Source organism: Ascaphus truei, chromosome 9 (genome assembly GCF_040206685.1).
Source record: "Ascaphus truei isolate aAscTru1 chromosome 9, aAscTru1.hap1, whole genome shotgun sequence".
Lineage (NCBI taxonomy): Eukaryota > Metazoa > Chordata > Amphibia > Anura > Ascaphidae > Ascaphus > Ascaphus truei.
In genome coordinates, this window is record NC_134491.1 from 26970022 (window position 1) to 26996496 (window position 26475).

The 26475-nt window shown below is 44.6% G+C and overlaps 1 protein-coding gene across 4 annotated transcripts in view; it reads right to left on the reverse strand.

Moving 5' to 3' along the window:
* The window catches only part of MLN (motilin), a 40690-nt gene extending 14554 nt beyond the window's left edge, over positions 1-26136 (reverse strand). For 2 of the 4 annotated variants that reach the window (XM_075613096.1, XM_075613095.1), the window contains exon 1: positions 25233-25358. The gene's annotated coding sequence lies outside the window, so the exon portion shown is untranslated. Of the gene's footprint in view, positions 1-15353; positions 15513-25232; positions 25359-25551 lie in introns of those variants that run through there. The other 2 variants (XM_075613097.1, XM_075613098.1) reach the window with 2 other exon arrangements.
* Positions 26137-26475: the final 339 nt, after the last annotated feature.

The window sequence follows — 26475 nt, forward strand, 5'->3', positions numbered from 1 at the left end:
TTAGCCAGAGTGTTATAGTACTAAACATACCCATTTTAGTGCGATATTGCCCTGTTATCGCAGCTTTGTGAAGAGCAACACATTGATAAATTAGGGAAATCCTTGATGGAGAAGGATTTAGGAGTGCTTGTAGACAGCAGGCTTAGCAATAGTGCCCAAAGTCATGCAGTAGCTGCAAAGGCAAACAAGATCTTATCTTGCATTAAACGGGAAATGGATGGAAGGGAAGTAAACATAATTATGCCCCTTTACAAAGCATTAGTAAAGACCACACCTTGAATATGGAGTACAATTTTTGGCACCACTCCTTAGAAAAGACATTATGAAAATAGAGAGCGTGCAGAGAAGAGCCACCAAATTAATAAAGGGGAAGGACAATCTAACTTGTCAGGAGAGGCTAGCTAAATTAGATTTATTTACATTAGAAAAGAGGCATCTAAGAGGGGATATGATAACTACAGACGAGCCAACGAGTATTCTAAAACTTGCCTTAAAATACCCAGGTACATGCTGGGTACATGCTGGGTACATTTCAGTGACATTTCTGCAGAGGCTAAAGGCCCATCGGATTAACACAGCAGGTGTCCCTGGCAGTCCCATTCAGTTTGAATGGGACTGTCAGGGACCCCCGCTGTTAATCTGATGGGCCATTAGTCTCTGTAGAAATGTCACTGAAATGTTGCAGCATGTACCCAGCATGTACCTGGGTATTTTTGGTAATTGCCACTGGTTTGTTTTAGGCTGGGGCCATAGAAGGGGAAGCAGGGCTGGACCGCGCTGACGCTGAGGCTCGCCTGCTGAAATCTGCGCGATTTCATGCCCATGCAGGCGAGCCAGCGGGCGTGATCGGAGGCGGGGGGAGCTGAGGGAGGCGGGATATTGACGTCGCTGGGCCAATCGCCCGCAACGCACCGACGTCAATGTTGACACTGCTCCGCGCTGATTGGATGTTTTCAGCCGACAGCGCTCTGAAAAACAGCTTGGCTGACGGCTGAAAAATCCAGCGCCTCAGCACGCTTGCGGACGCTCGCTTGAGCTCCCTCTCAAGGCATCCTCATTGAGGATGCAGGGGCTCAGCGCGGAGCGTCCGCACGGCTCAGCGCGGCCTGTCCTTCTATGGACTCGGCCTTAGAATAACCGTCGGCACTACAGTATATACAAATATATTCAGGGACAGTACAAAGAGTTTTCAAAAGAATGATTCATCCCACGGGCAGTACAAAGGACTCGGGGCCATCCCTTAAGGTTGGAGGAAAGGAGATTTCACCAACATCAAAAGAAAGGGTTATTTACAGTAAGGGCAGTTAAAATGTGGAATTTGTTACCCATAGAGACTGTGATGGCAGATACAATAGATTTGTTAAAAGAAAAGGTTGAACATTTTTTAGAAAGGAAAGGTATACAGGGATATACCAAATAAGTATACATGGGAAGGATGTTGATCCAGGGAGTTATTTGATTGCCAATTCTTGGAGTCAGGAAGGAATTTATTTTTCCCCTTAATGAGATATCATTGGATGATATGTCACTGGGGTTTTTGTTTGCCTTCTTCTGGATCAATATACAATAAGTATGGATATAGGATAAAGTATCTGTCGTCTAAATGTAGCATAGGTTGAACTTGATGTACGCATGTCTTTTTTCAACCTCATCTACTATGTAACACAGGCAGTATCACACTATAAGGGCATTTATAGTGCTATAAGTCACTTGTCGAAGTTTACTGAATTAGCCCATGTAAGTGAGTAATCATATAATACAGTACTTGCAAGATGTTGAGGTGAGGCTGTTAATATGTTTTCTTTAATTGATGGATATATATATTTGTAAAACTTTCAATTTCACTACAGAATTAATTACTATTGAGATCACTTTCATATTTAATTGCTAAATCAATAGCATGTTTTTTTTTCAAATTCAGACACTTCCATTTCTGGAATAGCCAATCCAGTTAAAAATGAAACACTTTTTTGCAATTTCATTCAATGCATTGTATCTCCAATCTAAATGGGTGATCAGGGTATCAAATACAGTAGCCTGTTTATCTCCATTATGGAAGCTTGATTTGGGGCTCTATTACAGTTTTCGTCATTTGATTCGTCTGTATCGAACCTTTTAGCTTTGCTTCTTCTTTTACTTGGCAATTCAGATAAAATGTCTACTTTGCTGGCTAGTTCAGGAGCATCTCTTTCTAATATGTCCTTAATGGTGCAATTTCTATTTGCACCATTAAGCCATATTTTACAAGCCTGCTATTAATTTAACAGCTTGACAAATGGTCAAACTTTTCTGTTGAAGAGCTAAATTAATCAATTGTACCTGCTGCAGAGAATCTTATTCCAAACGCATAGATTACAAATAAATGTATAATCTATATGTTTTACAAAACACTGAGCGGCAGAAGTAGTTTCAGGATCTAAGAGGAGTTTGGAAATTTTTCGTAGACACGTTTTATTTTTGTCTGCTGATCATGTGTCGTTTTTATAGCCATATATTTGAATGACCGCCGAGTATCACAATGTCATTTTAAAGTAATATCTACACTATTTGTAAAAAATCTCCCAGCTGGCAGTGGAACTTGGAAAAAAATGCAACAAATCTTTGGATAGTTCCAAAAAATGTAATCACGTCTGCGGATACTTGGGCATCGTGGTAACAAGCTATAGCCTGACGTAACGTAATGATGACTTAGAAACACTTACAGCTCAACTCATACGACCCCTCTAAGACCTGATATAATGATATCATAGTAACATTTAATATAGAACAAATTACTAAACATGCACTGCGCTATTTACAATTTTTTGAAACTTAATTTTACTATTTTTGCTTGCTGGTTTTGCGCCTCTGTTTTGTTCTGCCCTTGGCAAGTGCCCCACTCGCCCCACATTTGTTACGCTGCTGATCCACGCGGTTCGTCTGGTTCAGAAGTCGCGAATGAAATCCGAGAAAAATCCCTCTTCTCTATTGCAAATCGCGTCTGTAAAAAGTGGCAAACCCCATGATTTAACAGCCGAAACGCCCTGATTGTAGTTGCTTTAGAAGCGGAATGACCTGAGGTGGTGCTAATTCCATCCCCAGTCTGACGTGCTCTCAGAAAAACCCATATTTCAGGCTCTGGGTGGAACTCGCAATATCAATCTCATCATCCTTAAGGTGGAGTGGGGGAAAAAAGTATGTTTTTAAAAGCGATTTTTGTAACTGAGTTATGAGAATTCCAGTTTTCGTCGGCTTTTTGGACAAACAGATCTGATTGCCAGAGCAACAGTGAAACCAGATCTAAAAAAGCCTTTTCCACACGGCTTGGACATGTGAGAACGGCTGAGAGAATAGCAAAACATGCCAATCCGATCAGAATGGGCTCCTTAGACACTTTCTCTTTGACAAAGCACGGTGTACCGTGCGAAACGCGTCAGAGTGGTTTGGGGGCTGTCGGGTGTCAATAAAGCTTACACTTGAGTGACACTGTCCTGGTCTGTGTTCTCACTGCATGGGAGTTGCACCGCTTCGTTCTTCTTGGATTTTTTGCTCCTTAGACAGGGATTGACACACTTCTGAGCTACTAGAATAGGTCTCAGAGTTTCTAACTCTGTGAAATGCCTGTAAATATAATGTATAACCTCTGTTCATATAACGCAACCTTGTATTGTCAACAGAACACTGTGCCTGGGACATACTTGAAAACGAGAGGTAACTCTCAATGTATTACTTCCTGGTAATCATTTTATAAATAAAAATAAAATAATGAACTGTATCAATAATACAGACCTGCAGGGTATCACTCCTATATCTGCATTTATAATAGACTTGCAGAGTATCACTACTATAACTGTATCTTTAACACAGAGCTGCAGAGTCTCACTCCTATAACTTTCTATAATACAGAATTGCAGAGTATCACTCCTATAACTTTCTATAATAAAGAATTGCAGAGTATCACTCCAATAAATTTCTATAATACAGAATTGCAGAGTATCACTCCTATAACTTTCTATAATACAGAATTGCAGAGTATCACTCCTATAACTTTCTATAATACAGAATTGCAGAGTATCACTCCTATAACTGTATATATAATACATAGTTACAGGGGGCGATAGTGGTAAATCAGGCCCATATTATATGAGCATGATGTACCCACTGTACCAATAAATGGGTGAAGGGTGGGGGTAGTTGCCTGGGGAGGGTGGTTTGGCCTCGTGTGGGTAGTGGGTTAACCCCTTAATTACTATAGCAGTTACAAACCGCTACGGTGATTAAGGGGTTAGGGGACATTAGATTGTATTTTTGATTGTACTGTATTGTTTGTGGCAACGGAGGACATGGACGGTGATGAGGATGAGGACGGCCTTCATCGTGGCAGCCTGGCAGGGATGAGTGCCATATCCATATCTGGATAATAGTAATTTTGCCCATTACTGTACTGTATCTGTTATGGGGGAGGGGGTGTAATTATTTTCGCATGCTTTAAAAAAAAAATGGAATGTATGTTAGGGGGGTATAGGGGTTGTTGGGGGCACACGAGGTGGGTGGGTAGCACATATTGCAAGGTTTATTGGGGGCAATTGACACCAATAAAGCTGTTATTGGGCCTTAACCCCTTCATTGCCTTAGCGGCTAGGTAATGAAGCTGCTTTAATGTATTTATTTTAATAGTGTGCGGGAGCAGGGGGTCTCCTGAGCTGAACTGCTTTGATTTCTGGCTCAGGGACCCCCTGCTTCCCGAGTTACAGGCCCTAGTATGGGGCATCGGATGCTAGTATCGCCGCCATTTTTAAAGCGTCCACGTCACATGACGTGGGACATTTAAATAATGGAGGAGATACCAGAACCCCATATCTGGGCCTGTAACTCGGTAAGCAGGGGGTCCCGAGGCTGAAATCAATGCGATTCATCTCTGAAGACACCCTGCTCCCGCACACTATTAATAAAAATCACATTAATGCAGCTTCATTACCGTAGTGGATAGCCGATTCGGTAATGAATGATTTTTTATTGATATGTGTGTTATGATCATAGTGTACATGAGCAGGGGGTCTCCTGAGCTGAATTGCATTGGTTTCAGGCTCGGGACCCCCTACTTCATGAGATATAGGCCCCATTATGAGGTGCCGGTATCCCCCTGCAGGATTTAAATCCCCCGGTCACGTGACGCGGGAGATTTAAAAGCACAGGGTATACCAGCACCCCATAACGGGGCCTGTATCTCATGAAGTAGGGGGTCCCCGAGGCTGAAACCAATGCGGTTCAGCTCAGGAGACCCCCTGCATATGTACACTAGTATTAAAATGTATATATATATACTGTACGATTACCTGTAAGAGCCGTGCATGGAGACGCAGCGTTTCCATGCAGCTCTTACAGGCTGCTTTTTTTTCTATCAGCTATTGCGCTTTAGATTTTTAAGCACGATATCAGGGGAAAAACAGCCCGCGCGGTCTGGCATATTTTTGCCCGCACCTACCCAAATACGCTTCACTTCTTTGTGAATACCGCGTCTGGCTTCTTTTTTTATCGTGGGATTACAAATTTCCCAAGCGGGCGCAAAAGCTCACTGATTAGTGAATCACCCCCACAGAGTATTACTCCTATAACTATCTATAATACATAGTTGCAGAGTATCACTCTTATAACTATCTATAATACAGAGTTGCAGAGTATCACTCTTATAACTATCTCCACCACGAAGCTGCAGAGTTTCACTCCTATAACTGTATCTATAATACAGAGTTGCAGAATATCACTCCTATAACTGTATATATAATATAGAGTTGCAGCGTATCACTCCTATAACTATCTATAATACAGAGTTGCAGAGTATCACTCCTATAACTGAATCTCTACCACGAAGCTGCACAGTTTCACTCCTATAACTATCTATAATACAGAGTTGCAGAGTATCACTCCTATAACTGTATTTATAATACAGAGTTGCAGAGTATCACTCCTATAACTGTATCTATAATACAGAGTTGCAGAATATCACTCCTATAACTGTATTTATAATACAGAGTTGCAGAGTATCACTCCTATAACTGTATCTATAATACAGAGTTGCAGAGTATCACTCCTATAACTGTATCTATAATACAGAGTTGCAGAGTATCACTCCTATAACTGTATCTATAATACAGAGTTGCAGAGTATCACTCCTATAACTATCTATAATACAGAGTTGCAGAGTATACCAAGTTGCAGAGTATCACTCCTATAATTACATGAATAGTCTCACTCACTGGAATAGCAGAGAGGCTGCAGGGCAGGATGGAGGTGCAGTGACAGTGCTGTGTGTGCGGCAGCCGCAGGGGGTAGGGGTCAGCACAAGAATAGCAGAGTGATGGATGGCCAGCAGGAGTTACAGCCTCTCTCACTCCAGTGACAAAGTGTTTCTACTTTCCAGAGATTAAAAAATGCGGGAGGGGGCGGATACGAGGAGGGTGGCGTATAAATTACAGCCACCCAGGAATATCCATCCATAGTGACATATACCTCCCAGGGGGGACACTGCCGTATAGTCACACTGCCACGGTCACACTGCAGCTTGGCACTTCTGGAGAGAGCAACCAAAGGAGGGAGAGATGGTGAAATAGATAGATAGATAGATAGATAGATAGATAGACAGACAGACAGACAGACAGACAGACAGACAGACAGACAGACATAGATGATAGGTAGACAGACAGATAGATGATACAGTGATTTATAGCCGTGACTAGAACAGAGAATTTAATTCCCTGACAGATATTTATTGAACAGATAAATCTTTCATCTGATAGGAACATGCCTCACTGGTTCTGCATGAGTAAATGCATTTATATACACGCTGTCAGCAGAACTGTGGTTGGTGGAGCCAGCTATCCTTATACAAGGGGTGTTCTGTCCTTTAAATAGTGGGGTCTCCAATTGGGAAGACTACAAGACGTTCTTATAAGAGGGTTCGGGTGTATATTGGGGCTGTGAGATGTTCTCATAAGAGGGGTTAGGTGTACCTTGGGGCTGTAAAGAGATGTCCTTATAAAGGGGTTGTTTTTATAAGGTGCACACTGGGGGGCTGTGAGATGTTCTTTTAAGAGAGGTGTTCTTATAACAGGGGTTAGGTGCACTTTAGGGCTTTGAGAAGATGTTCTTATAAGAGGGGATGTTCCTATTAGAGGGATCCCTCCCCTGGGGGCCTATAATTCTGTGTATATCTCTCCTCAATTAAGCTGACATCTGCTCCAATTCATTACAATAATTTAATTAAGATGCTAAACGAACAGGGAGGGTGCACCCCCATTAACCCCTTCACTTCCAAGCCAGAATATCCCCAGTAATCCTTTCACTGCCAGAGAGAAGAGACTAAGTCTCAACAACTGTTGGATCGATCCCTTAGATTATTGGCCGTGTGTAACGAGCTCATTAATTTGAAGGTAATGAGGAGTACCCGGATCAAGCCAACATATCGAGTGGTATCTCAGTGAGTGCGTAACCCCCTGTCCCTTTTGCTCTGCGTCAGTGTCACCGTTTGTCACTGTCTACGGTGTCTTTATCTGTTCCCTGTCACTGTCCCCCTCCCGCTCTCTCGGCATCACACTATGTCACTGTCTACTATCTCTGTCCTTGTCACTGCCTTGTTGTCTCTCTCTCTGTCAGTGTCACACATGTCCTCTCTGTCTCTCTATGTATCTCTTGTCGGTGTAATATGAAATGTTAATCTACACTTTCACCTTGAACTCTCTCACACACACACGCGCCCTTTCTGTGATTCTCTATCGTTCTTTTCCTATATACACTTACACCTTGATCTCTCTCTTTCTCTCCCTCTCTCGCACTTTCCTTCTGTCGCAATATCATTTTCTCCCCCTCCTCTCTTCCTTTCTTTGCTCGCCTCTCATTTAACGTTTCGTTTTTTCTCTTTTGTTCCATCTGTATTTTCTCCCATTTATCCTGTAATAATTTATCTCCACCCCTCTTTCTCCCCTTTGTCCTCCTATATTCTTATTTTTCTTTCCCCCTCTCCTTCTCTTTCTCCATCCCCTTCTCTCTTCCACTCTCCCCCTCCTCCCCCTTACCCTATCCCCCTCTCCCCCCACTTCGCATCTCCCCCTGTTCCCCTCTCCCCCTCCACTCACCACCTCCCCTCTCCCCGCTCTTTTTTCTCCTCCCCCCTCTTCCCCTCTCCTTCTCCCAGTCTTCCCCTCCTCCTCTTCCCCTTTCCTCCCCCTATTCCCCTTGCCTCCCCCCTCTTCCCATCTCCTCCTTCCCCCACACCTCCCGCTCCTCCTCACTCTCTTCCTTCTCCTCCCCACTCTATTCCGCTATCCTCCCCATTTTCCCTTCTCCTCTCCCCCATTTCTTATCTCATCCCCCTCTCCTCCCTAGTAACCCCTCTTCTACCCCTTCTCCACTCCCCTCACCACCCCTCCTCCCCCTCTCCTCTCCCCCTTCTTCCCCTCTCCTACTATGTAACTATGTACACTCTTCCCCTCCCCCTTCTCCCCCCCCTTGTTCTCCCCCCTTGTTCTCCTTCCCATCCCCTTTCCTCCCCCTCTAACCCTCTCCTTTCCACTCTTCCCATCCTCCTCCCCCCCTACCCCTCCCCCTCTTACTCCTTACTCTCTCCTCCCCCCTCTTCCCCCCCCATCTTCCCCCCTTCTCTTCCCCCACTCCCCTCCACCCACCGCTCTTCCTTCTCTCCTCCCCCCACTTCCCTTCCCCTCGCCTCCTCTTCCCCTCTCCACGACTACTCTTCCCCTCTCCATGCCCCCTTTTCCCCTCTCCATGCCCCCTCATCAACTCTCCTCCTCCTCTTCCCCTCTCCATGCCCCCTTTCCCCCTCTCCATGCCCCCTTTCCCCCTCTCCATGCCCCCTCATCAACTCTCCTCCCCCTTCCTCCCCCCTCTATCCCCACTTCTTCCACTCTCTTCCCATCCTACTATTTAACTATGTACACTATCTTCCCCTCTCCTCCAGCCCTCTGCTCCCTCCCCCCTCCCTCTGCTCCCTTCCGCCCTCCTCTATCCTCCTCCTCTTCCTCTCTCCTCCTTCCTCTTCCCCCTCTTTCCCTTCACACCCCCTATCCTCTCTCCTTTCTCCATCCCCCTCTTCCCCTCCCCCATTCTTCCATTTAACTATGTACACTCTCTTACCTTCTGCTCCCTACTTCCCCCTTTCCTCCCCCTCTCTTCCCCCCTTCACCCCTCTCCTTCACCCTCTCTTACCCTCTCCTACTATTTAACTATGTACACTCTCTTCTCCTCTCTTCCCCCTCTCCTATACCCTTTCCGCTCCTTTTGCCCTCGACTCTTCTCCTCTCCTCCCCCATTCTTCCCCCATTCTTCTCCCCTCTCCCCCCTCATCCTCTTCCCACTCTCCTCCCCCCTTCCTCGCTGCTCCCCGCTCTTCTCCACTACTCCCCCTCCCCCACTCGCCTCCTTCCTCTCCTCTACCCTTTCCTCTCCTTTTCCCCTTGGCTCTTCCCCTTTCCTCTTCACCCTCCCTCCCACTCTTCCCCATTCCTCTTCAACCCCCCCCACTCTTCCCCTTTCCTCTTCACCCCTCCCCCCCCACTCTTCCCCTTACTGTCCCCTCTCCTCCCCCACTGTCTTCCCCTCCTCCCTCCTCTCATCCCCCTCTTTCCTTCTCCTCTTCCTCTCTCCTCCTCTCCCCCAGCTCCTCTTCCCCTCTCCTCTTTCCCTGTCCTCCCCCACTGTCCTCCTCTCCTCCCCCCCTTTTCCCATCTCCTCCCCCGTTTTCCCCTCTCCCCTCCTCTTCCCCACTCGCCCTCTTTTCCCCTCCCTTTCCTCCCCATTCGGCTCCTCCACTTTCCCCTCCTTTCCTACCCCCCTTTTTCTCCCCCCCCCATTTTTCTCTCCTTCCCCCCTTTTCTCTTTACCTCTCATCCCCACCTCGTACCATCTCATCCCCCCTCTTACCCTCTCCTCCCCCTTTCCACTCCTCCCTCCCTCCCTCTTCCTCCTCTATATCTATATACAGTATATGTATTTATACACACTGCAGTCGATAAAAGGCTAATGTCTCCGTGTGTCTGTCTGATGTCCCTGCTGCCCCCTCTTTCCAGACAGACGTCTAATTAATAACCTCTTGTATAATTCATAGAAGACAGATGTTCTCCTTTAAATCGTGTTAAGGAAAAATGTCCTTCACTAATCAATTCAGCGAGAGCCGTGAGCCCAGGCTGCCGAACTGTTTGTGTGGTGTATTTATATATATTTATATATATAAACTTTATATAATAAATATACATACATACACAGCTGTGAGCCCAGGCTGCAGAAGTGTGTGTGTTTGTTTGTGTATATTATATATATATTATATATAATAATATTATATTCTATCACATAAATACATATATACGCACAGTTCAGAGTGCAGACTGCAGCACCAGGTGTGTGTATGCTTCTAATTAATTTGATTTATGGTAAATTTGTTGCACTTTTTTAGATGTATTTTTTGTATAAACAAAAATGGAGATATTTTATAGTGCACCTGTATGGGATCATTTCTTGCCACCCCTCCTTTTAGGGGTGATATTAGTGTTATAATTGTATATATACATAAATTAATATAAAAAATAATAATATATGTATGTTGTATATATGTGTGAGTATGTGTGTGTGTATATATATATATATATATATATATATATATATATATATATATATATACACACACACGTATATACATATAGAACAAGATACAAACAGCGCAAATTTTAACAATATGTTAGCGTAGTTGAAATTATATAAACCACGCTTATAGCCAAATCAGTCAATATAAAAGAGGTATAAACCCTTAATCTACTAACCCTACAAACTGCAGCCAATTTAGGTCTGCGGCTCCACAATTGCTTTTTCTGTAACTGTATACACGCACCCACACTCTCTCTGAGTAAAGACACGGACTAATAACAACGACACTGAGTTCAAATCAGGGGAACAGGGTTCATATCCCGGTGTCGGCTCCTTGTGACCTTGGACAAGTCACTGTCTCCCTGTGCCTCAGGCACCAATAATATAGATTGTAAGCTCACCTGTGCAGGGGCTGTGTCTGTAAAAAGAGAAATCCTATGGGCTGAGTACTGCGCACTATACTGGAATTGCGAGGTGTAACGATACTCTACATCATTATACAGTACAACATGTTTATTGTCAGTGTATAGAGATACTCAGCATCATTATACAGAGTGGCGTGCTCATTATTAACGTATTATTTAATTATCCCTCCATCTCCCTCACACTCTCTGTTTTCCGCTCTCTCTTTCTTTCTCACTCTCACTCTTGCCCCCTCTAAAATATCTCTCTCTCCCCCCCCCCACCCTCTCTCCCCCCCTCCCCCACCCTCTCTCCCCATCCCATCTCTCTTTCCTTCTCCCCGAAGCCAATAACTACCAACCTCCAGGCCCCTATCTCCTACCCTACCAGTCCCATATTTCGTACTCCCCGCCCCCCCTCGGGGACCAACAGTACACTATGGAGGGGGGAGGGGAGATAGGGGGTTAGCAGTGGGTGGCGGGCCTGCACCTTTAGTGTGTCCTGGACCCCAAGATTTCTGTTGGCGGCCCTGCCACTATTAGTTTACAGAGGAGGGAAGGGGTTAAGTTGCCAGTTGAGCATGGAAAGGCTGAAGCGGCTCCCGCTGCCTGTACTGCGGCCCCACAGCTGCGAGAATTACTATCGAAGCTACATCACAACCAGGCATTGTAAATTTGCCTCCCATCATTCTCTGTTGCAGAGAACCATGGGGCCAGACTTTCCTATGCTTCCCAATGCAGAACAATGTAAAGGGGTTAAGGCTGCACTCCACAGAATAAGATAAATATACAGTTTACCGGTGCTGCTGGTTCAAGGAAGAACCTGCCAGGCAAAATCCAAAGTACACTCAGGAAAAAAGAGGGATCCAGCGCTCCACGGATTTCTAAATAAGTACATTTATTGTGCCACACAACGTTTCGACCAATAGGGCTTTTTCAAGTGACTAGGCACTATTGGTCGAAACGTTGTGTGGCACAATAAATGTACTTATTTAGAACATGCCTCTTTTTTCCCAATGCATAACAGCATAAACACTGTGCATCGGCCTCTTACTAGTTCTCAGAACCAGTAGACATGTTTCTGAAGAACTGGCTGAATATCAGACCTGTATATGTATGTATGCATGTCTTTATTTATGTAGCGCCATTATTGTACATAGAGCTTCACAGCAGTAATACACGTGACAATCATATCAATAACAACAAATAATACAAATAACACATAGTGGGAAGAAGTGCTTCAGACATAAAAGTAACATTTAGGAAAAGGAGTCCCTGCTCCGAAGAGCTTACAATCTAATTGCTAGGTAGTAAGAACGTACAGAGAAAGTCGGAGGGCGTTCTGGTAAGTGCGTCCGCAAGAGGCCAAGGTTTATGTATGAGGTGTAAAGTATCAGCCATGGAGCTATCATATGCTTCGTTAAGCAAGTGTGTTTTAAGGTGGGTCTTAAATGTTAGCAACATCCGATCCCAAACCAAGCTTATGGTTTATCAACTGCACAAGAGACACTGAAAAAGCACCATCAACGCTGGCTGCAGAAGATATTTTTAATACAGTTGGAAGACAGACATTTGGTGTCCTCTCATAAGCAAACACCACGAGCATTGAGGCAACGATCATCGAACTTCCCTGGGCTAGCCATGTCGTTCAGATGTTCGACTCCAGACTCCCAAAGCAAGTTTTCTTCTCCCAGCTTAATCATGGCGTATGCTCAATAGGAGGGCAGAGAAAGCGCTTCAGGGACGTCCGTAAAGCCAACATGAAGTAGAAAAACGCTGACTCCAAATTGTGGGAGTACCCAGTACCCAGCTGTGCCCCACATGGAGGACGAGTTTGCTGCAAGGATCGCAATACTTTGAAACCCTTCATAAAAAACAGTGGTGATTGAGTGCGCAGAAGCAGCTTGTTTCAGGTCGGGTCAACAACCCAGCACCAGCCATTCTGCTTGGTAGCACATGTCCAAAATGTGACAGGGCCTGTCGATTCCGGATCGGCTTCATCAGCCATTTTCAGACCCACAGATAAGATAATCATCCTCATGGCCAATGAATTGCTAGTGATGATACATACGGTAATATATATATATATATATATATATATATGCAAATATAACTGTATGCTATATATATATTGTGTGTGTGTGTGTGTGTGTGTATGTATGTATGTATATATATATATATATATATATATATATAAAATCTATAAAATAACTAAGTGCGCAACTAACCACAATATAACAAGACAATGTATCAATAGGTGCTGCCACAGTGTTAACACTATACACAATAGTGATGGATATATGGAAAAGGAGAAAAAAACACAGGCGCAAGCTGAAAATAAAAATTGTTTAATACAACTATAAAATAATAAAATGTGGGACGATGCAACACTGATCGAGCCAATCCGGTAGAGTAAAACTGAACAGCTACTCACAAGACGGCTCTAGAACACAGGCAATGAGCGCCGAATAGGCGAATGTAATCTGTCCTTCCTGGGCTGAGAAGTTGAATTAACCGCAACGTTCCTCCAAACACCATGCTCCTCGAAACCGGAAGTGACGTCACCGGATACTCCGTCACAAGTAGGCAGGACTCTCGGCGGGATTCTCGAGTGGAGGTTCTTCTTAATTCTGCTCCAGGGAATCAGCACTCAGCTCTCTCTGCTCTCTTCGCGTACACACGTCCAACAGTAATGAAAAAACCCTACGCGTTTCGTGCGCTTGCGCACACTTCCTCAGGGGCTGTGAGTCATGTCAGTGGTGCCCTAGTATATATCCATATAAGACTGCTCTGATTGGCCAATCAATTAAGACATTTCTTAAAGTGATACCTACTTGACACTTGATATACAGAACACTGACATTTAAACAGCTTTGCATGAAACAGAAAACACAATTAGCAATATACAACAATCATCTACACATGACAACATAAAACAACCATATAACTAAAACAAATGTTTGCATGTACTTTAACCTAATGATATCATATTATTATAAAAAAGCTCCTAACTCAAAATCAATATTAAGACCTCTTGGAGAGAGAGTCTGTAATTCATAGATCCAGTATGCCTCACGTATACTGCATCTCTGCAATCTATTCCCCCCTCTTGAACTGACTTGAATGGTCTCAATGGCCTGACACATTAGCCCCTTAGGATTTTGATTATGGTGTGTGAGAAAGTGGTGGGACACACTATGGGTTACTAACCCCTTTTTTATATTGTATATGTGCTCATATACTCTCCGTTGGAACGTTCTACTTGTTCGCCCAACATATTGTAAGCCTCAAGGGCATTGGAGTAAATATATCACATAAGTTGTGTGGCAGTTAATAAATTACCTGATAGGATAAATATTGTGAGTTACATTAGATATAAAAGCCTTGGTGGTACAGCTATGCCAACATGCCAAACATTTTGTACATTTAAAAAAAACCTTTTTCCAACTTAGCAGCTTGTTTGGAATAGTTTAGTGGGCCACTTGGAGCCAATTTAGATTTTAAATTTGTGGCTTTTGTAAAGATGATAGTAGGTTTTGGTGGGAGAATTTCGGCTAGGGTATTATCCCTTAGGAGGATTGGCCAATACTTCTTAATGATCTGCTTAATCTTAGGTGCCATCTCATTATATTGTGTAATGAATGGTACCATCTGATTAAACTTATTTTGTTTATCTTTTTTCTTATATTTAAGCAGATCATCCCTTTCCAGATTGGTTACCTTTTCTATTGCTTCATTCAAGAGACTCTCTGGATAATTTTTTTCAACGAATTTCTGCTTAAGTTCCTCAGCCTGAGACGCAAAGGCCTCAATATCTGAGCAATTGCGTCTCAGGCGGAGGAACTGCCCCCTGGAATATTTCTGATCCAAGATGGATCATGTGAGCTGTCAGCCCTTAAATAGGTGTTGGCCTGCACCGGCTAGAAAAATGTCTTGGTGTGTGGGGTATTATTAGTGATATAAATATTTAAATGTAAAAAATCAATGTGATCAGTTCTAGATTTGAAAGTAAACTTAAGGTTTCTATCAATGTGATTAAGGTAAGTGCAAAAAGTCTCTAATTGTGTTTCACCGCAAGACCAGATGAAAATGACGTCATCTATATAACGTTTCCAGAGCACCAGGCTTCCCCCAAAAGGACAGTTGTTCCAAATAAAATTTTCTTCCCAACTGTCCATAAATATGGAGACAAAAAAACAGCGCACAACGCAAATAGTGAAGTATGAAAGTAACAAGTGTATATTAAAATAGGGGATAAATATTCTGCGTACATCAAGGTATTAGGACATAAACATTGAGTGTGTTAAACACACAAGTTACCACTCGGCGGCCGCTCATACAGGAGTCAGGAGTATGTTTCCCTTGGCAGGCGTCTGGGACAGCAGCTGCAATGCTTTTCCTTCCTAGGAACACCTCTGCATTCGGTCACCGTCTCTGTGGGAAACTCCCATCTGGTCAGCTGGGCTCCAGACGGATCGAGCAATCTGCAGCCTGCAGACGCACTGGGAGGGTCCCTGGATTGATCAGTGAGGACCTGGGTGGTTCGCAGAGCTCTCCGTTTAGTGCAGCCACAAGCAGGGGTGAACTGGCTGGCTGGGAATGAAACTCCAGTATGTCGCACTGTTGCGGGACGCTGCGGAGTGACGTCACAGTGGCGATTTCAAAAGTACACAGCAAAAGCGGAAAAAAGTCTCTAAAGTGCCCAAATTGCACACATAGGATAGAGTAGCAATAAAACAATTGGACCAATTACATCCTACATGTTTTGTAGTCACAACTACTTCATCAGGGTATTTAGTACCTCTGGGAAATGCTAAATTTATTCCATGATGAAGTAGTTGTGACTACAAAACATGTAGGATGTAATTGGTCCAAGTGTTTTATTGCTACTCTATCCTATGTGTGCAATTTGGGCACTTTAGAGACTTTTTTCCGCTTTTGCTGTGTACTTTTGAAATCGCCACTGTGACGTCACTCCGCAGCGTCCTGCAACGGAGCAACAGTGTGACATACTGGAGTTTCATTCCCAGCCAGCCAGTTCACCCCTGCTTGTGGCTGCACTAAACGGAGAGCTCTGCGAACCACCCAGGTCCTCACTGATCAATCCAGGGACCCTCCCAGTGCGTCTGCAGGCTGCAGATTGCTCGATCCGTCTGGAGCCCAGCTGACCAGAGGGGAGTTTCCCACAGAGACGGTGACCGAATGCAGAGGTGTTCTTAGGAAGGAGAAGCATCGCAGCTGCTGTCCCAGACGCCTGTCAAGGGAAACATACTCCTGACTCCTGTATGAGCGGCCGCCGAGTGGTAACTTGTGTGTTTAACACACTCAATGTTTATGTCCTAATACCTTGATGTACGCAGAATATTTATCCCCTATTTTAATATACACTTGTTACTTTCATACTTCACTATTTGCGTTGTGCGCTGTTTTTTTTATCTCCATATCTTCAGTGTTTGGGGGGTGCCAAGCAACCCCCTTTAATAGCAGCAGATGCTTTCTACATCACATTACACGGTTATGTAAAAAAAATATTAATTTTTTCACACTGTGGTTTTTTTTTTGTGGTTTTACCAGTTGAGTAAAAATTAGAAGTGTATATGTTAATACACATTGTATCACTGATAATATTAGAGGTTTATTAGTTGCGCACGATATATTTTGTTTATCATTGTCCATAAATATGTTGGCATAACTTGGGGCAAACCTGGTGCCCATGGCGGTTCCGCACACCTGGTTATAAAATTGAGAATTAAACGTAAAATAATTATGAGTTAAAATGTAATGTATACTGTCCACCAGAAACTGTTTTTTAGCTGGTATCAGTTGAGTGGCCAAGTCTAATTTTCGGGACACTGCCCTGCAGCCCAACTCATGGTCAATGACCGTATATAAAGATGTCACATCCGCTGTTACAAGTATATAGTTGGGCTGCCACTTCAGTTCTCGCAGAACTTGAAGGATATGGGTCGTGTCCCTTAAATAGGACCTGCCACTTGCTACAATTGGCTGTAAGTGATAATCAATAACATGTGATAAATTTGAAGATAAAGATGAAATACCAGAAATAATAGGTGTACCCGTTGGTGCAGTGATATTTTTATGTATTTTGGGTATAAAATAAAGGGGTGCGTGGAAACTGAATAAAGAAATAAATCTTCTGTAGTGATTGCCTTATTTTCCAAGCCGGTGCTGAGCAAGACCTCTAGATCAGCTTTATATAAATCCAAGGGGTCTTTAAGAAGGGGGAGGTATGTGGCCATGTCACCCAATAGCCTATTGGACTCCTGTATGTAGTAATGTGTGTCCATTACCACAAAACCTCCTCCCTTGTCAGCGGATTTAATAACAATCAATTCGTTTTTTTCTAAAGCTTCTTTTTCTTTGATGTTTAAATTGTCGGTGTTGATCTTATATGATCTACTAGAATGTTCCAAGTCCTTAGTGACCATCTCGACAAAAGAGCTAACTAGATGACCCTGAGCAAATCTTGGATAAAATGTTGATTTTTTCCTGAAACAATTTCCTGGAACCTGATCAATATTAACCTCTTTACTACTAGGATTTTGATTTGATTTACTACTAGGATTCTGATCAATGTATAGATTAAAACTATTTGGACCGCAAACTGGAGCAAAGGTAAGTCCCTTGCCCAGTACACATTTTTCCAAATTAGTCAATGAATACTGACTTAGATTGAATACATTGTAATGTTTTATCTCTCTATTCACTCTATGCCTACTAGCACCTCTTCTTCCTCTAGTCCTGTTTTTCTCTTTTTGTAGTTTAGAGGCGGTATAGGGTCCACATAGGATTTTTTTATAAGAAGCAGAATATGGTGAAGTACGTTTGTATTCTTCAACTGCGCAAAAGACAAAAAGCTACTTACAAAGTAGCAGGTATAACAGGCATGTGGGATATACAATCCTCTCCTCTCTGCTGATCTGCGTGGCGGTTTGCTTGTCCTGGCTCCACGTGGAACGCCAAGACCCCGTGCGGTGTATCAGATGCGTGCGAAGCTGCCTCCAGTTACGTCCTGACTATCCCCCAGTCTCGCGAGAATGCGAGCGTGACGTCAGCGTGTTGTTAGATCCGTTGACGGGGAAGATAGGAATATACTGTCCAGCAATTAATATTAGCAGAATGCCAGATAATGATGTTGACAGTTCAGCGAATCAGGGAGACCTTTATGAAAGTACTGTAGTATTTCAGCCTCCACCCTTACGCGTTTCGTCTTGATTCAAAGACTTCATCGGAGGAATGTGGTTGTGTAACTAACAGGTGTAATTATAGGCTGTACAAGTTCCCAATAGGTTAATTGGCTAGCCAATGCCTTTACCTCTTGTAGTTACACAAAGGCATATACTGAATAGTAAACAAACATTTTAAACCCTTAAATTGAACAAATTTAATAGACTATTTTAATACATGTAACCCTTGTTCCCCCCCCCCCCCCCAGACTCATCTGTGGTGTCTAGGGTGCGTGAGGGCAGATTACATGCGTAGTGGTGGGGCATACCTGCGAGGAACAGGAGGGCCTGAGCTTCCCGCGTTGTTATTGGGGAGACAGGACCAGGCTTCTGGGGTGGTAGCCTCCATGCTTCATTAGTGGTGCAGCGCCTTCATCTTCTATACTCCCAGGAATATAGGATAGGACCTGTATAGAAGAACTCCCTTGGTCCCAGGGTGAATGCTCCAGACTCACACAACAGTCTTTGTATAAAAGTATCTTTATTAAATGCCTCTTTATTGGTCAGATCAGCGACTACAAATGTAGTGGCGACCAGCAGCCACAACAACAACAGCAATGTCCCACTGAACACTCCTCTCTCCTCTCTTCACAGGTCTTTCCTCCTCTCCTTCCCTCCAAGTCTCTCCTCCACAGGATGGTCTGGGCTGGGGCGTCAATACCCCGCTGCCCACCTCAGAGGTTATCCTCTGGGTGGGGAATGGATTGTCCCCATCACCCCAGACATGGGGTGAGGGGCATTGGTCCACCGGGTCTATGTACTATCAGCTCTACTCAAAGTGGCTGAAACTCTCTTCTCCTCTCTCTGCTCCTGTACGACTGCACAGGTGAGACCGCACTGTCTCCTCCAACTCCTCGGACAGAACAGCACCGTCACTTACGGGAGTTGGCTGCTAAATATAGAGTCAGCCCCACCCCTCATGATGTCAGCAGAGCCTCCCCTCCATTTCATGCCTGCAGCAGAGTCAGGGGCCTGCATCTACCACTCAGGGCAGGGCTTGGAAGGGGGGAAAACCCATGATGACTACTGGTGCCTGCCCTTAACAGGACTTACCACAGTAGGAGGAAGATAGGTATAGCCTGTGCTGTTTACAGGGGGCTACATACACATAAGAATAAAAAGATTAAATTAATATATAATGCAGAGGAATTGTTATATAGGTAAATATATATTAATATCTTAACCAAGAATCCATAATAAAATTATTGTTCCTGAAAAGGGAACTTAAACTCCAAATTAAAACTTACCACGGATGGATGTGGCTACCATCTGATCATGTGGCACCCTGCTTATCTCGGACTCCCCCACCCCCCTGGATGACCCCAAATAGAGATGTCTCTCCAATGTATGCTTGCTTTTTTTAATCCTGTAAGTGCAATTCTTTGGGACTGCTGGTTTTAATAAATGTACCCAATTGTTATACAGTTACATGCTATGGAGCCTGCGCTTCTCTCTGTGTTTTGTTTATATATATATATACATATATATATATATAAATATAATATATATACGCAATACGATAACGTGTTTGAGACGAATATCAAGAGGCAGCACTCCAAAAGGTAGTCAAAAAAATATTGTATTAACAAGACATAATATCCAACGTTTCAGTCCTTTGTGCGGGACCTTTTTCAGGACCGAAACGTTGGATATGATGTCTTGTTAATACAATATTTTTTTGACTACCTTTTGATATACGTCTCAAACACGGTATCGTATTGCCTATTTATTCTATATAGGATTTGCACCCATCATCTTGATTTCCCAGACGGAGTGCCTACTGTTCTTGTTTATTCATATATATATATATATATATATATATATATATATATATATATATATATATATATATATATATATATATATATATATATATATATATATATATATATATATATATATATATATATATAAAAATATATATGTATATGTATATATATATATATATATATGTAGAGGTATCAGTACCGTGTTAGCCGAGCTTCAATAATCAAAAAAATAAAAAAATAAATAGATGATACCGTTCTGTGGCTAACAAATAAAAGCATTTCGTTAGCCACAGAACGGTATCATCTATTTATTTTTTTGATTATATATATATATATATATATATATATATATATATATATATATAAAAGGTCACCGGCACTCCTGTAGTCATGTGATACTGAGCTGGTGCATGTCCCATAAAAATAATAAAGCATACGTTACCACAAAGCGGCAAAGAGGCGACAGCACTCAGTAGGTTGCAAAACTATATCTATATATACACACACACACACACACACATTTATTTATATATAGTTGTAACGGGGACATATCCCTTTTTAAATAAAGCAGCCTCAGAGCTCTGAGAATCCAGCAGAGAGAGAGTTCATTGCAGCCACTCAATTAATTAGTATCCACCTTGACTAATGAGAGCTCTGTAAAAAGCCTCATGTGAGACACAGGAGAGAGATTCCTTAGCTCACATTTGGGCTGACAGAAGGAGAGCTGAGAAACCTGCACACAGACACTGTCTTGAGCACAAAGGCTGTGATCAAGACACACAGACACCCAGAAACCTATATCTCCTGGACACAGAGGACCCAGGAACCTGCCAGACTGACATGGAGGGCCACCTGCTTAAGGTACTTCCTGAGACTTTAGGGTTCTAGGCTGGTAATGGGAATATCCCTCCAGTCCTGCAGATAGGGTCTGGGGAAATAAGTTAGCCCTTACAAAGGGATAGGGGTTTGTTATTTTGTTGTTTTTGTATGTTTTGCCTGGATAAAGGAACAGGCTCAATAAAGCCAAGATATAATTTCACCCTAAAACAGTCCCCAGTTGCATACCTCTGCACACATCTCTTACAATAGTATATCTGTTATTTTTCTTTATCTATTTCCTGCCACCACTCTCTGTCACTGTCCTGTCTTTCCCACTGTCCCACTGTCTCTGTCACATGCCACCCAGCACAGAAGGGGCGCAGTGTTTGGCCTAAATACGGTTGTATATAAAGTATGATTTATGGAGGCTGCGGGGACAATGATGCTGGTGTGACAGGCTCCCGGGTCCTCTGTCCCTTATCTGTCATTAAACACGCGCTATCTCAAAATAGCACCTCGTTTATCACACCCACAGGGGGGCAAGCAGCAGCACTGCTAGCCTCCCCCTCACACACACAAACTGCTACATCATGACATGTAAAGTGTATACAAAGCCTAGGCAGACTGGGCAGAGGCAGTGCTGCCCCTCCCACCCTCACACACACTGCTACACCATAACATGTATACAAGGCACAGGTACGCTGCGGGCAGTGACAGTGCCAGTGTCTCCCTCTCACACATTACTACACAATGCCATGTATACACAGCACAGCTATACAGGACAGCAGCAGTGCCAGTCTCCCCCTCACACACTGCTACACCACGACATGTATACACAGCACCGGTATACAGCAGCGGTGCGCAAACTGGGGGGCGGGAGAATTTGTAGGGGGTGTGCGGCGGTTACAGAGGCCCCGCACTCTTCCCCACGGCATTTAAATGAAATGCCGGGGAAGGAGTGAGGCCTCAGTAACTCACTTACCTGCTGCCAGCCGGGTCGTCGGTGACACATCGCCATGGCAACGCGGCGCCAAATGACACGGTGGGGTCATGTGATGTCCCATGACCCGCGTCGTCATTTGACGCCGAGCCATTGGGAGAGGGGGGGGGGGGGGCGCGAATGCTGCAGCTCCCAGTAAGGGGTCTGCAGCTCAAAAAGTTTGCGCACCGCTGGTATACAGGACAGCGCAAGTGCCAGTCTCCCCCTCACACACTACTACTCCTCAAGTCTGGGGCAACGTTCCCCAGCTCCAGAGAGGACGACCGGCGAGATGCTATCCACTGAACTCCAGCAGCCGTGCAGCAGCTCCAGGAAAAGACCCAGTCAGCGAACCCAGCAGCCCCTGCCAGCAACACAACTATGGAGCTTTCAGATGGGCAGCAGTCTACAGCCATCGGGCAGGAGGACCAACCGGTCCACAAAGATTTATTTTTTCATCCAGGTGTCCCAAGCAGTCGGCCTGGGGGTCCCCTGCAACAAGGTACTCCTGGGAAGCCTGATAGGGTCTTGCCCGGGCACCGGTACCCACGGACGGGATGCCGGTGAAGGTACATGGAGAGGATGCTGTTGTGACCCCAGTCACAGAGCGCCACAGTTGAGCAGTTGCCCAGGCAGAGGTGCAGTAGGCACCCCTGCCCACCAAGGTGGTTTGTGCTCCCCAGCTTTTGGAGCCAACCCCACAGACCATTGTTTCTCTACATTTGGAGACCCCAGAAGATGGACCGGCAATTAAAAATTTGCAGCCCTCCGTTGCTGCAGTCAGCAGCCCCAAGCTCTTGCAATCTTTTGTGACCCCATTGGTCAGTGTCCCCAAACCCGGGGAGGGAAACCTCAGATGGAGGGGGTGGGGATCCGGTGTGTTTTTACATCTGATCAGAGACCTGATGGACATAAACCATGGAGGGGACAAGAACCCTCAGCAGGCTGAAGGACTGAATCAGCCAAAAATACTTTGTCCTACCTCAAGAACCTCAATTTCTGTCAGGCTCAGAAAGGCTAACAAAACACAGAACCCCAGCAAGCTCTTTTTGGGAACCCCTGAGGGCTCAGAAAGGCACCAGAGAGGGTAACTGTCCTGTCGCCTTAATCTTGAGGGGGAGGTGTGATGGTAGGGGTGGCTGCCTGACCTAGTAGGGAGAACTCCCAGTTATTTACCCCTAAATCCATGTAACTTGGACAGCTATGTAAGACTTATTTCAGCCAAATTTAATTTAATATCAGAGGGAGAACAGGGAATGTATAATGCACCATGTCTGTAAGAATGCATTTCAAAGCATGTATTCGGTCTTCCCTGTAACAATCCTTTCCCTAATCAACATTGTTCTTTGATGGGATTTGGGCTAGCTGTGTGTAATGCCAAGTCCTGTCTTTTACTTAATTACCTTATATCTGAATTATACATGTGTTAGCAGTTCCTCCCAGATTAGATACAATAGTTGGTTTTGTGTAGTGATTTAACATGCAAGAAAGTAAATTAGATATTCAACTATTGTTATTTCTAGGGAGAAAGACTAAGTAATTCACAGTTGAAGCTCTCCATAGAAATAGATCAGAACAAAGGTGGGGGGTTTGTTAAATGAATCAGTTATCAGGTCTGAGCCCCAGACACTGTTTCTCTTGGTTGGCTTCCATTGTTCAATATTAAAGCATAGCCAGCAAGAGGTATAAAAGGAACACTGCAGGTCAGAGCAGTAGTTACCCTCAGAGGGTGAAACATTCTGAGAGGGAGTGTGGCCAATACCTCAGAAGTGCATCAGAAGTCCACTCTGGGAAGGAGTGTGGAGTTTGCTCAAGTCCATCTCTGGGAATGAGTGTGGAGATACATTTCAGAGGGGCTGCTGTGTGCAGCACTTTGATTTCCTGGAGCCTGGAAGCGGACAGGGGAACCCCATTTGAAGTGGGTTCTTGAACCTAGGAAAGGTAGATTTCATCCCCCCAGACCCCTGTAAGTGTGTATATTTTTGTATTTTGTATTCTTGTGTGTTTCCGAGGATTTATCCAAAATAAACCTAATTTTATTTCACTTACTGTGTTTTGCCCTGTGACTGATCCCTTAAATATAAATGGTGTTAAAAGTACTGGTCTACCGTAACAGGAACCTCTCTAAAGGGAGTTCCTTCTCGAAGCAGAATCCCACGACCAACAAGGGCGACTCCACAAGAACAGGTGGTCGCCTTACCAATCCCCAAGTGTGCTGGGAACGCATGGTTGAAATTACCCAACCAATCAGTCTTCACGACCCTGGAGGCAAGTCCAGCCCGCTCATGGACGCAATTCTAGTCTTTGTCGGATCCAGAACCTTTGCCCGGATTTTGGGGACTTGGTGTGCCACCACTTGGGTGTCCCTATTATCATTCATGGGCTCACCCATTTTATGTTCTCTTAAGAAATAATGAGGAGCACCCAGCCATCTCGGATTGGTGCCCCTACCTCGACACATGAAGCGCCAAAAAACTTTGGAGCCTAATGGTACCGGCCGGTACCATCTGTCATGCATACATGGATTGTTTATGTATTGTTGTTATATTATGTGTTCCACATGTTTATATTAATATAGTGGTATCTACAGATACCAGACAGGGAGTGTCCTGGAACAGAATTGTGTTCTGTCTTCAGGCTGCCAGATCTCCTGAGTCTAGCTGTTGCAACAATGTTGCGACCCCTTGTGGGTTTCTTGGCTTCAGCCAGTTGCCTTGGCAACCCCCCTGCCTTTTTACCAGGATGGACTGCTCCCCCTCCCCTTGCAGGTGGTATTGTCCCAGTTAATGTGCCCATCAGCCCAGACCAGCATGCTGTCTTTTAGTTCCAGCATGAATCTTGAGCAGACATCTCTCCTATCCTGGTAAAGTTACTGGTTTTTACCTATCCCTATATCTTGCATTTAGCCCACTTCCCTCATAGCTCCCCCTCCATTGCCCTCATGTCCCAGTGTTCCCTCAGTACTTCCCCCCCCTTTTTATTTGGATGTTGTTGCCCCAAATAAACACTTCAGTAGAGTAAGAAGGTCCCTTTACTTGATATTTGGGATTGAGTTAGCCTGCCTGTCCCTACTCATCTATCAGGGTGTTCGTGGGCCAGAACACACACCACCTCCTGCTAAGATGATCACAAACCAGTTACACAGTCTATTCAATTATTCAATGGATGTAGAACTCCAAAGAGTAACAGGGAGGGGGTGTGCAGCATTATTGTGATGCTAGTCAAGATTGTGAGTTAGAGGGGAAGACCTGGGGGATGGAGGGAGGGGGAGAATCTGAGAGACAGAGAGAGAAAATGGGAGAGACGTGAGTGTGTGTACTGTACATCATTTTCAGGGGGCCCCGGATGGAAAGGAGGGGGGGGGGGGGCGGGTGCTGAATCTTACCTAGCTGGAGGGGTTAGGGAGGGCCCCACAGCAGAGGGGAGCTGGGACCCGGACGCAGAAGTTGGGCCCAACTTTCAGGCAGGACAAACATCCGGCTTTGGCCGGTCGGTCCCCCTGGCCCAGAACACTTGTCCCAGCTCCCCTCCCCCCTCTGTCGGCGGCCCTGTGTGCGTGTGTATGTGTGTGCGTGTGTATGTGTGTATGTGTGTGTGTGTGTATATATATATATATGTGTTTATATGTACTGTGTGTGTATGATCTCAGGCAGCTTTATACAGAGAGAGGTTATCAATCTCTGGTGATAAAACAAGGGGAATACCATTATCTCTCCTCTCATCCCTCGTTCCTTCGACTCCAAGTACCCGTTTAACCTCCACTTATCGCCGTTTTCCTTCCGCAATTAGCTGGCATTTGAGCTATTAATGAAAAGCGAAAGACTGGTCAGAGAGATGGAGGGAGCGAGGCAGGGGGGAGACAGAGGAGGGAAGTGAGGGGGAGTGGAGTGAGAGGGAAGGAGGGAGAGAGGGGGGGAGACGGTGTGTGAGAGAGAGGGAATGGAAAATAGAATTACAGTGAAAAGGGAGTAAAAAAAAGCAAAGAGGTCAAGAGAGAGTAAAAGGTAGAGAGGAAGAGAGGTGTGTGAGAGTGAGTGAAGGAAGAGATGTAGAGAGATAAATGCGTGTGAGAGGGGAGGAAGAAGAGGCAGACAGGCTGGGGAAAAGGACTCTTATATGGACTCAGATATGTTTGGGCTTATACTTATCTTTCACACTCTCCCTCTATTTTCCTCTTTTCCTCTCTCTTTTCCCCCTGTCCTCTCTGTCCATCTCTGTAACTCTCTATTTTTCCCTCCTCCCCACCTCTATAGCTTTCTTTTTTTTTTCCCCCTCTCCCTCTGACTCACTCTTTTCTTCAATAGGATCATTACACTCAGCATCTTTAGGGAGTACTTGTGCATTTAATTACACCCCGTCTGTCCCCGTCACTCCCCCTCACCTCTCCCCCTCTCTCTGTGTCTGTGTTTCCATGGAAACGCTTACCAGCTGCAGAAAACCTCATCCAGATGTGGTACCCGCTGTCAGAGCGACATTCTACAGCATTCTGTAAGAGAGCGATACTCTGCAGAACTCTATAAGGGAGCCGTGCTCTGCAGAGATCTCTAGGGGAGCGATGTTTTGCAACACTTTTTATAAGGGAGCAGTGCTCTGCAAGACTAATGTAGCGATGCTCTGCACAGATCTGT